A 7,922-nucleotide genomic window follows, 5' to 3' on the forward strand; every position below is an offset into this window, starting at 1 on the left:
CATTCATTGTGGATGTGTGGAAGCAGTCTGGTCCCGCACACTGCAGACACTTCCATGTCAACACCAACCAGCTCTCCCACAACCGGTGTGATCTACTTTCCAGCCTTGTCTGTGACGAAGTATGTTTCAAAAGTTTTGGAATAGTTGGTCCATGGTGTAATGGTGAGCCCTCTTGACTTTAAATCTAGTGATCTGAGTTTAAATCTCGGTCAAACCTAAATTCTTGTTGTCCCAGCTGCTGAAAATTTGGGACAAACAAGTGAAAGACACCTGGTGCTGGTGGGCAGTTTTGTTGCCTTTTTCATTGATGATTGATCTACAAGTCTAGTTGTCAAATTGTGTGCTCAACCGTCAGTTATCTGCTACAAATCAGCGGAGGACAAATCACTTTGTTGTCTAATGCTGCCTTTGCCTGCACAATGTGTGCTGAGATTATCTGTGCAATATGCATTCCGCAGGATGAATAAAAGCAATGCTTTTTGAAATGCAGGCACTGCATGTTTTGCACTCGACAAAACATTGCATTTTCTTTTCATTAATTTTACATTAATGCATTGCAATGCCAACGCACTTTTTACGTAACAAGATCGATAATTAGCAGAGCGTAATGAAGACATCGCAAAGTTTCTGTTTAAAGAATGGACTCAGTCGAGAATATTTTGTGGATTTTATTTTTCTGAGGCTATTTTCCCTGTGCTGGGAACACCCTGCGCAGATATGTGAAAAAGCTGGTTTTGTTAAAACTCCAGAGACCGCATGGCAGTTCGCTGGGACAAAAGAGCTGTCAGTCATCCATTGACAAAAGAGCTGTCGGCAAGGAAGGGGGGCCACTGACAAAGCCACTCTAATTTGTAAAAGCACTTCTCACCTCCATCTCAGAAGGAGACACAGAACAATGAACCCACCAGCCTGGCCAGCCAAGGAGGAGCTGGGTCTTTCCCAACACAAAGGCTCAGAGAGATGCCCAGACTAAGGGCCATCAGCCCAATGCATGGGTGGGATGGCCCATCACTGACTAAGTACCCGTGCTTAAAAACAAAGGGGTTTTAAAGATTGGCGGGAAAGATAGGGGTAGCAAGACTCCCAGAAAGACAGGGTCCTTTCCACTTTATTTTTAGCTTGGAGCTTGGTGTGAAGCTTGGAGCTTGCAGCTTGCAGCTTGTGTCTAGAGAGAGCCCCCTCTCCCTCTCGCTCTCGCTCCACCGATCGATGTACCAGAGGAAGGGGCCGCAGTACTGCAGAAGAAGCCACCGAGACTGAAGACCAGGCAGTGACTTCCCACAGCTGAGCTGAGCAAGGAAACGGGCTGCGGTGGTGGTGAACATGGTCGCGAGTGTCCCAAGCCAGTAACCAGATATCCCAGGCCAGCTGTGTAAGGGCTCAGGGTATTCTCAGAAGTGAAGCTTTCCAGGGCTATTTTGGGGAGGGTAATTCATTGGTAGGGGTGGGGTTAGAATCCACCAGGGAATTACTGCGTGTTTCTCCACAGAGACAGTGATTTCGTTTAGCAGTGCATGTTTTAGACAGTGTATGTTAGACCAAATAAATATACTATGATTAATCACTGAAGCATCCCTTTCCGTGACTCATTTAATTTACACTCAGAATAATAATTCTCGGATCTAGAACTTTCGTAAGGTGGGGGCGATTCAAACCGTCCGTCTGGCAATTGGGCGAGGATCACAAACACTTACAATATTTACGAAAGGATATACTTGCTTTGGAGGCAGTTCAGAGAAGGTTCACTGGGTTGACTCCGGAGATGAGCGGGTTGACTTATGAGAAAAGGTTGAGTAGGTGGGGCCTCTACTCATTGGAATTCAGAAGAATGAGAGGTGATCTTATCGAAACGTATAAAGTAATGAGGGAGCTTGATAAGGTGGATGCAGAGAGGATGGTTCCACTGATAGGGGAGACTAGAACTAGGGGGCATAATCTCAGAATAAGGGGCTGCCCATTTAAATCTGTGATGAGGAGGAATTTCTTCTCTCAGAGGGTTGTAAATCTGTCGAACTCACTGCATCAGAGAGCTGAGAAAGCCACGACATTTAATAAATTTAAGACAGAGATAGCTTCTTAACTGATAAGGGAATAAGGCTTATGGGGAACGGGCAGGGATGTGGACCTGAGTCCATGATCGGATCAGCCATGGTCATGTTAAATGGTGGAGCAGGCTCGAGGGGCCATATGGCCGACTCCTGCTCCTAGTTCTTAAGTTCTTATGTTCTGAATAGCGACACACAAAAAAATGCTTTGATCATGGTTACACCTTATCTTCACGTTTGTCAAACAGTTGGCTCGTTGGTCTCGGGCTGTGATTTCCCTTCGGAGTTGTTAATTGAAATTTACGAGGGGTCCCAGAGGAGCCCTGATATTGCTCGCATATTTTGAAATTGCATCGAACTTTTGCAAAGAAGGACTTGCATATCTGCAGCGCCTTTCAGGAACTCATGACGCCCCAAAGCACTTTACAGCCATTGAGTTATGTTTCAAGTGTTGTAGTTTGGGGAAAGATGTGCCCAGATCACCAAACATGTACCTCAACTCTTTGCAAAGAATTTGGTGCAAATAATCAGGCGTCTCAGGGATTAGGACTTTCTTTGAATAAGTTCTGCTTGTACCTGCATTCAAGCTTGAAACAGCAACTGGGCTTCCATCTCACGGGACGTTTGGGGTTGATGTGCGTTGCTTTCAATCTTTGAAATTTCACCAAGCAAAGAAACGGTGAATCCAACTGTCCCTGTAAGCATTTAGTTCCCGTTTAATCACAGGAATATCCGCAGTCAGGAGCTGAAAAGGAATTCAAACCAAATACAGGCTTCGGGACAATCAGAATACTTTGTCACAGACAAGGCACCGGAAGGCTGGAAGGCAGATCACACCGGTTGTGGGAGAGCTGGTTGGCGGTGACATGGAAGTGTCTGCAGTGTGCGGAACCAGACATTTCCACACATCCACAATGAATGTCCCTCCATTTATTTGTGAAAAGTACCACTGAGAGTGGACAAGTTCCATCCCGGTCGGAGCAATCTGAAGCTTTAACTGACTGACACCCTGGTTTGGGATGTTTTGCACCTTATACGTCCATCAGTCTCTGTGGCGCAATGGGTTAGCGCGTTCGGCTGTTAACCGAAAGGTTGGTGGTTCGAGCCCACCCAGGGACGAAGTGTTTAACTGTTTTTCCCCGAGTATTCGGTGCCGCACAGTCCCAGGTTGTCATTGTGCGTTTTGGCTGCACGAATCTATTCCGCAAATGTTGCCAGCAGTGCTGTTATCCAATTAGTTCCCACTCCAATATTTTATGAGCATTCAGTTCAATTAAAACGATAACAATTTTTTACATGGATCATGTTCCTCCATCCAGCCCATTAGAAATAAATTATGTTATTGGGTTTAAAGAAACTGGTGGATATTGATTCTATTGGTACATATATAGAACTGGAACTACGGTCTCAAGTGCTCCTCCTATCAAGAATAGACACACACACAATCAATGGTTTTACAACTGGGTCATAAACACTTACAATTTTAAACCATTCTCATACAGCGTGTAAATGAGATAGGGATAAAACTTCATCACATGTAAAGAGAAAATGAATGATTGAGGATACCACTGTTCCTCAGTAATTATATTATTATTTATTTCATTCTGAAGAAGGTTATCGGCGAATTAACGGTGATTAAAAGAATTCTTACTTTTGCACGTTGGCTGCATGTCGTCAATTTTATAAGGTTTTGAATTTAAAAATGGGTTACAATGCTGGTTGAATACATGAACCCAAAGTCTTTTTGGGATCACAGGTTGAGTCTCTCTGGTGGTTTACGCTCTCTTGTAGAGCGCCTGAGTTGGGGCTCCGGTTGTTGGGCGCTGGCCTGTGTGTCTGCTGTTTGCGGTGCCTCAGGCCTATCCGGACTGCCCACAGTGACTGGGCTCTCCTCCCTTTGGTTCCGGTGTTCGGTCACCTGTGCTGGAGTGAACTCTGTATCGTGTTCTTCCTCTGCTTCTTCTATGGGGTTGCTTAACCTCCTTTTTGTTTGATCCACATGTTTGCGGCAGATTTGTCCATTGGTTAGTTTAACTACCAGAATCCTATTGCCCTCTTTGGCAATCACAGTGCCTGCGAGACATTTAGGTCCTGCAGTGTAGTTGTGGACAAAAACAGGGTCGTTTACACCAATATATCGTGCCCCCGCATTCCTGTCATGGTAGTTATATTGTGATTGGCGCCTGCTCTCAACAATTTCTTTCATGGTGTGGTGTATAAGGGATAACGGCATTTGAGCATCCTTATCATTAGCAGCCCTGCGGGTGGAACCCCTGTGAGCGAGTGTGGTCGGGATCTGTTGGCCAACAGGAGGCGTGATAAGTGGCTTTGTAGGGAACCCCCTTGGATTCTGAGCATCCCCTGTTTGATTATCTGCACTTTTCGTTCTGCCTGGCCGTTTGAGGCTGGCTTGAACGGTGCGTTTCTGACATGGTTAATTCCATTGCCTGCCATGAAGTCCTGGAATTCAGTGCTTGTGAAGCACAGGCCTTTGTCGCTGACCAAGATGTCCGGTAGACCGTGGGCGGCGAACATTGCCCGTAGACTTTCTACCGTGGCAGAGGATGTGCTTGAATTTAAAATGTCACACTCGATCCATTTGGAGTGAGCGTCTACTACAACCAAAAACATTTTTCCGATGAAAGGACCTGTGAAGTCATCATGGATGCGTGACCAAGCTTTGGCGGGCCATGGCCAGGGGCTAAGGGGGGCTTCCCTGGGCGCATTGCCCAGCTGGGCACACATGTTGTACCTACGAACACAAACTTCCAGATCTGCATCTATCCCTGGCCACCAAACGTGTGACCTGGCAATTGCTTTCATCATGACAATGCCCGGATGCTCATTGTGGAGTTCTCTGATGAACACCTCTCTGCCCATCTGGGGCATGACTACGCGGTTTCCCCACAGTAGGCAATGGGCCTGAATCGAGAGTTCATCCCTGCCCCTGTGAAATGGTTTAAATTCCTCAGGGCATGCCCTGTACGTGGCTGCCCAGTCCCCATTCAGGACACATTTCTTGACTAGAGACAATAACGGGTCTCTATTTGTCCAGACTTTAGTCTGACGGGCTGTCACGGGTGAGCCATCGCTTGCGAAATCTTCAACAGCCATGACCATCTCAGCGGCATGCTCGGTAGCCCCCTCAGTGGTGGCTGGTGGGAGCCTGCTGTGTGCATCGGCGCAGTTTTCAGTGCCCGGTCTGTGCCGAATTGTGTAGTCATAGGTGGCTAACGTGAGTGCCCACCTCTGTATGCGGACCGATGCGTCTGCATTTATGGCCTTGTTGACGGCTAAAAGGGACGTGAGGGGTTTGTGATCTGTCTCCAGCTCAAATTTCCTGCCAAACAGGTACTGGTGCATTTTCTTTACCGAATATACACATGCGAGCGCCTCCTTTTCTATCATCCCGTAGCCCTTTCTGCCTGGGACAGACTTCTGGAGGCATAAGCTACCGGCTGTAACTGACCCTTGGCATTGACATGCTGCAACACACACCCGACACCATAGGACGACGCATCGCACGTTAACACAAGTTTCTTACATGGGTCATATCGCGTGAACAGATTGTTGGAACACAACAAATTGTGTGCTCTATTAAAAGCCCTTTCCTGGCTGTCCCCTCAGACCCATTCGAGACCTTTGCTTAGGAGCACGTGGAGCGACTCTTGCAGCGTGCTCAATTTGGGAAGAAAGTTACCAAAAAGTTCGGGAGCCCCAGGAACAAACGCAGCTCCGTCGTGTTACGGGGTCTGGGTGCTCTCTGGATCGCTTCCGTCTTGGACGAGGTAGGGCGCAGCCCGTCTACTCCTAGCCTCATCCCCAGGAATTCTACCTCTGGAGCTAGGAAGATGCACTTCGCCTTTTTCAGTCGCAGCCCTACCCGGTCCAGTCTGCGTCGCACCTCCTCCAGGTTGTGGAGGTGTTCTTCAGTCTCGTAACCCGTGATGAGGATGTCGTCCTGAAAAACCACCGTCCCTGGAATCGACTTGAGGAGGCTTTCCATATTTCGTTGGAAGATCGCGGCGGCCGAGCGAATCCCGAACGGACATCTGTTGTACTCAAACAACCCCTTGTGTGTCGTGATGGTGGTCAGCTTCTTCAACTCTCTCGCCAGCTCCTGGGTCATGTAAGCTGAGGTCACGTCCAATTTTGAAAAAAGTTTGCCACCGGATAGCATCGCAAAGAGGTCCTCCGCTCTCGGTAGCGGGTACTGGTCTTGGAGTGACACCCGATTGATGGTGGCCTTGTAATCACCATATATCCTGACCGACCGATCCGCCTTGAACACCGGTACAATCGGACTCGCCCAGTCACTGAATTCGACTGGCAAAATGATACCTTCCCTCAGCAGGCGGTTCAATTCACCTTCTATCTTTTCCCACATCACGTACGGCACCGCTCTGGCCTTGTAGTGTCCTGGCCTGGCTTCCGGGTTTATGTGAATCACTCCCTTGGCCCCCATGAAAGTGCCAATGCCGGGTTGAAATAATGAGTCAAATTTGTGCAGGATCTGTGAGCATGAAACTCGCTCCACAGAGGAAATAGCATTAACATTGCCCCATTTCCAGTTCATGAAAGCAAGCCAACTACTCCCCAGTAGTGCGGGACCGTCCCCCGGGACAACCCAGAGCGGCAACCTGTTCTCCGAATCTTTGTGGGTCACGATTGTCGTGGAGCTGCCAAGCACCGGAATGATCTCCTTGGTGTATGTCCGTAGCTGTGCGTCAATCGGTGATAATTTTGGCCCGACTGGCCTTGGACGCCCACAACTTTTCAAACTCTTTGTTACCCATCAGGGACTGGCTAGCCCCCGTGTCTTGCTCCATTGATACTGGGATGCCACTGAGGAGCACTTTCATCATTATCGGTGGCGTCCTGGTGTATGAACTGTATACGTGCTCCACATGAACTCACTGAACTTCAGCTTCCAGCGATTTCCCCCAGCATTCATTTCTGCAATTTCTGTAGGTATTTTGCTCATCTCTGCAATCTCCGACTGAGTTTGTGCCTCCATGCCTCCAACATGAGCTGTTATTGGAAACAAAAGATCCCTTGCTAGTCAATCGTCCCTGACTACCCCTGTGACTGTCCTTGAGTGTGCCATTAACAGGTGTTGATGGCCCCATTACTGGCCACATTGTCCCTTGCAATGGTGTGAATCGCCGTTCTGCTTGCCATTATCTCTGTCGAACTCCCCCTCTGGGTTCGACTACATTTTGGGGCATACCCGATTGCCCTTGTCTGCTTGGAGAACTGTGTGCTGCTTAACAATGTTGATTCTCTGTCCCAACCATTCCTTAACACAGTATCTCTCGTCTATTAGGCTAGCGGCCATGCTCACGTGGTTTAAATCCCAGTTTCTCGTCGCCATTGATACATCCTTACTATACAGTAGAAATGCACACGAGGCCCATGCTTGAGAGAAGGTCAGTCTGTGGCCTGTCCTTTATTCCTCAGCACTCAAGTGATGAAAGTGGGTGGAGCTTCCCCTTTTATACCTGAAGGTCCAGGTTAGAAGTGTCTCCCACAAGTTCACCACCTAGTGGTCATTGTTCTCACAGTGTACAACTGAGGTCAGATTATATATGGGTTACAATGTTGGTTGAATACATGACAATAAGCACTTAAAATTTTAAACCATTCTCCTAAAATACAGTGTGTAAACGAGATAGGGATAAAAGTTCATCACATGTAAAGAGAAAATTAATGATTGAAGCTAGTAAAAGATCCTCTCGGAATAAGTGATCACAGTATGGTTGAATTTGTAATGCAGATTGAGGGTGAGGAAGTAGTGTCTCAAACGAGCGTACTATGCTTAAACAAAGGGGACTACAGTGGGATGAGGGCAGAGTTGGCTAAAGTAGACTGGAAACA

At 47.6% G+C, this 7,922-nt stretch overlaps 1 non-coding gene across 1 annotated transcript; it reads left to right on the forward strand.

Moving 5' to 3' along the window:
- Nucleotides 1–3,090: 3,090 nt before the first annotated feature.
- trnan-guu (transfer RNA asparagine (anticodon GUU)) lies at nt 3,091–3,164 on the forward strand. Its single transcript has one exon. It is a non-coding gene; the product is annotated as a tRNA-Asn (tRNA).
- Nucleotides 3,165–7,922: the final 4,758 nt, after the last annotated feature.

Source organism: Pristiophorus japonicus, unplaced genomic scaffold (assembly GCF_044704955.1).
Source record: "Pristiophorus japonicus isolate sPriJap1 unplaced genomic scaffold, sPriJap1.hap1 HAP1_SCAFFOLD_89, whole genome shotgun sequence".
In the NCBI taxonomy this organism is placed as follows: Eukaryota; Metazoa; Chordata; class Chondrichthyes; family Pristiophoridae; genus Pristiophorus; species Pristiophorus japonicus.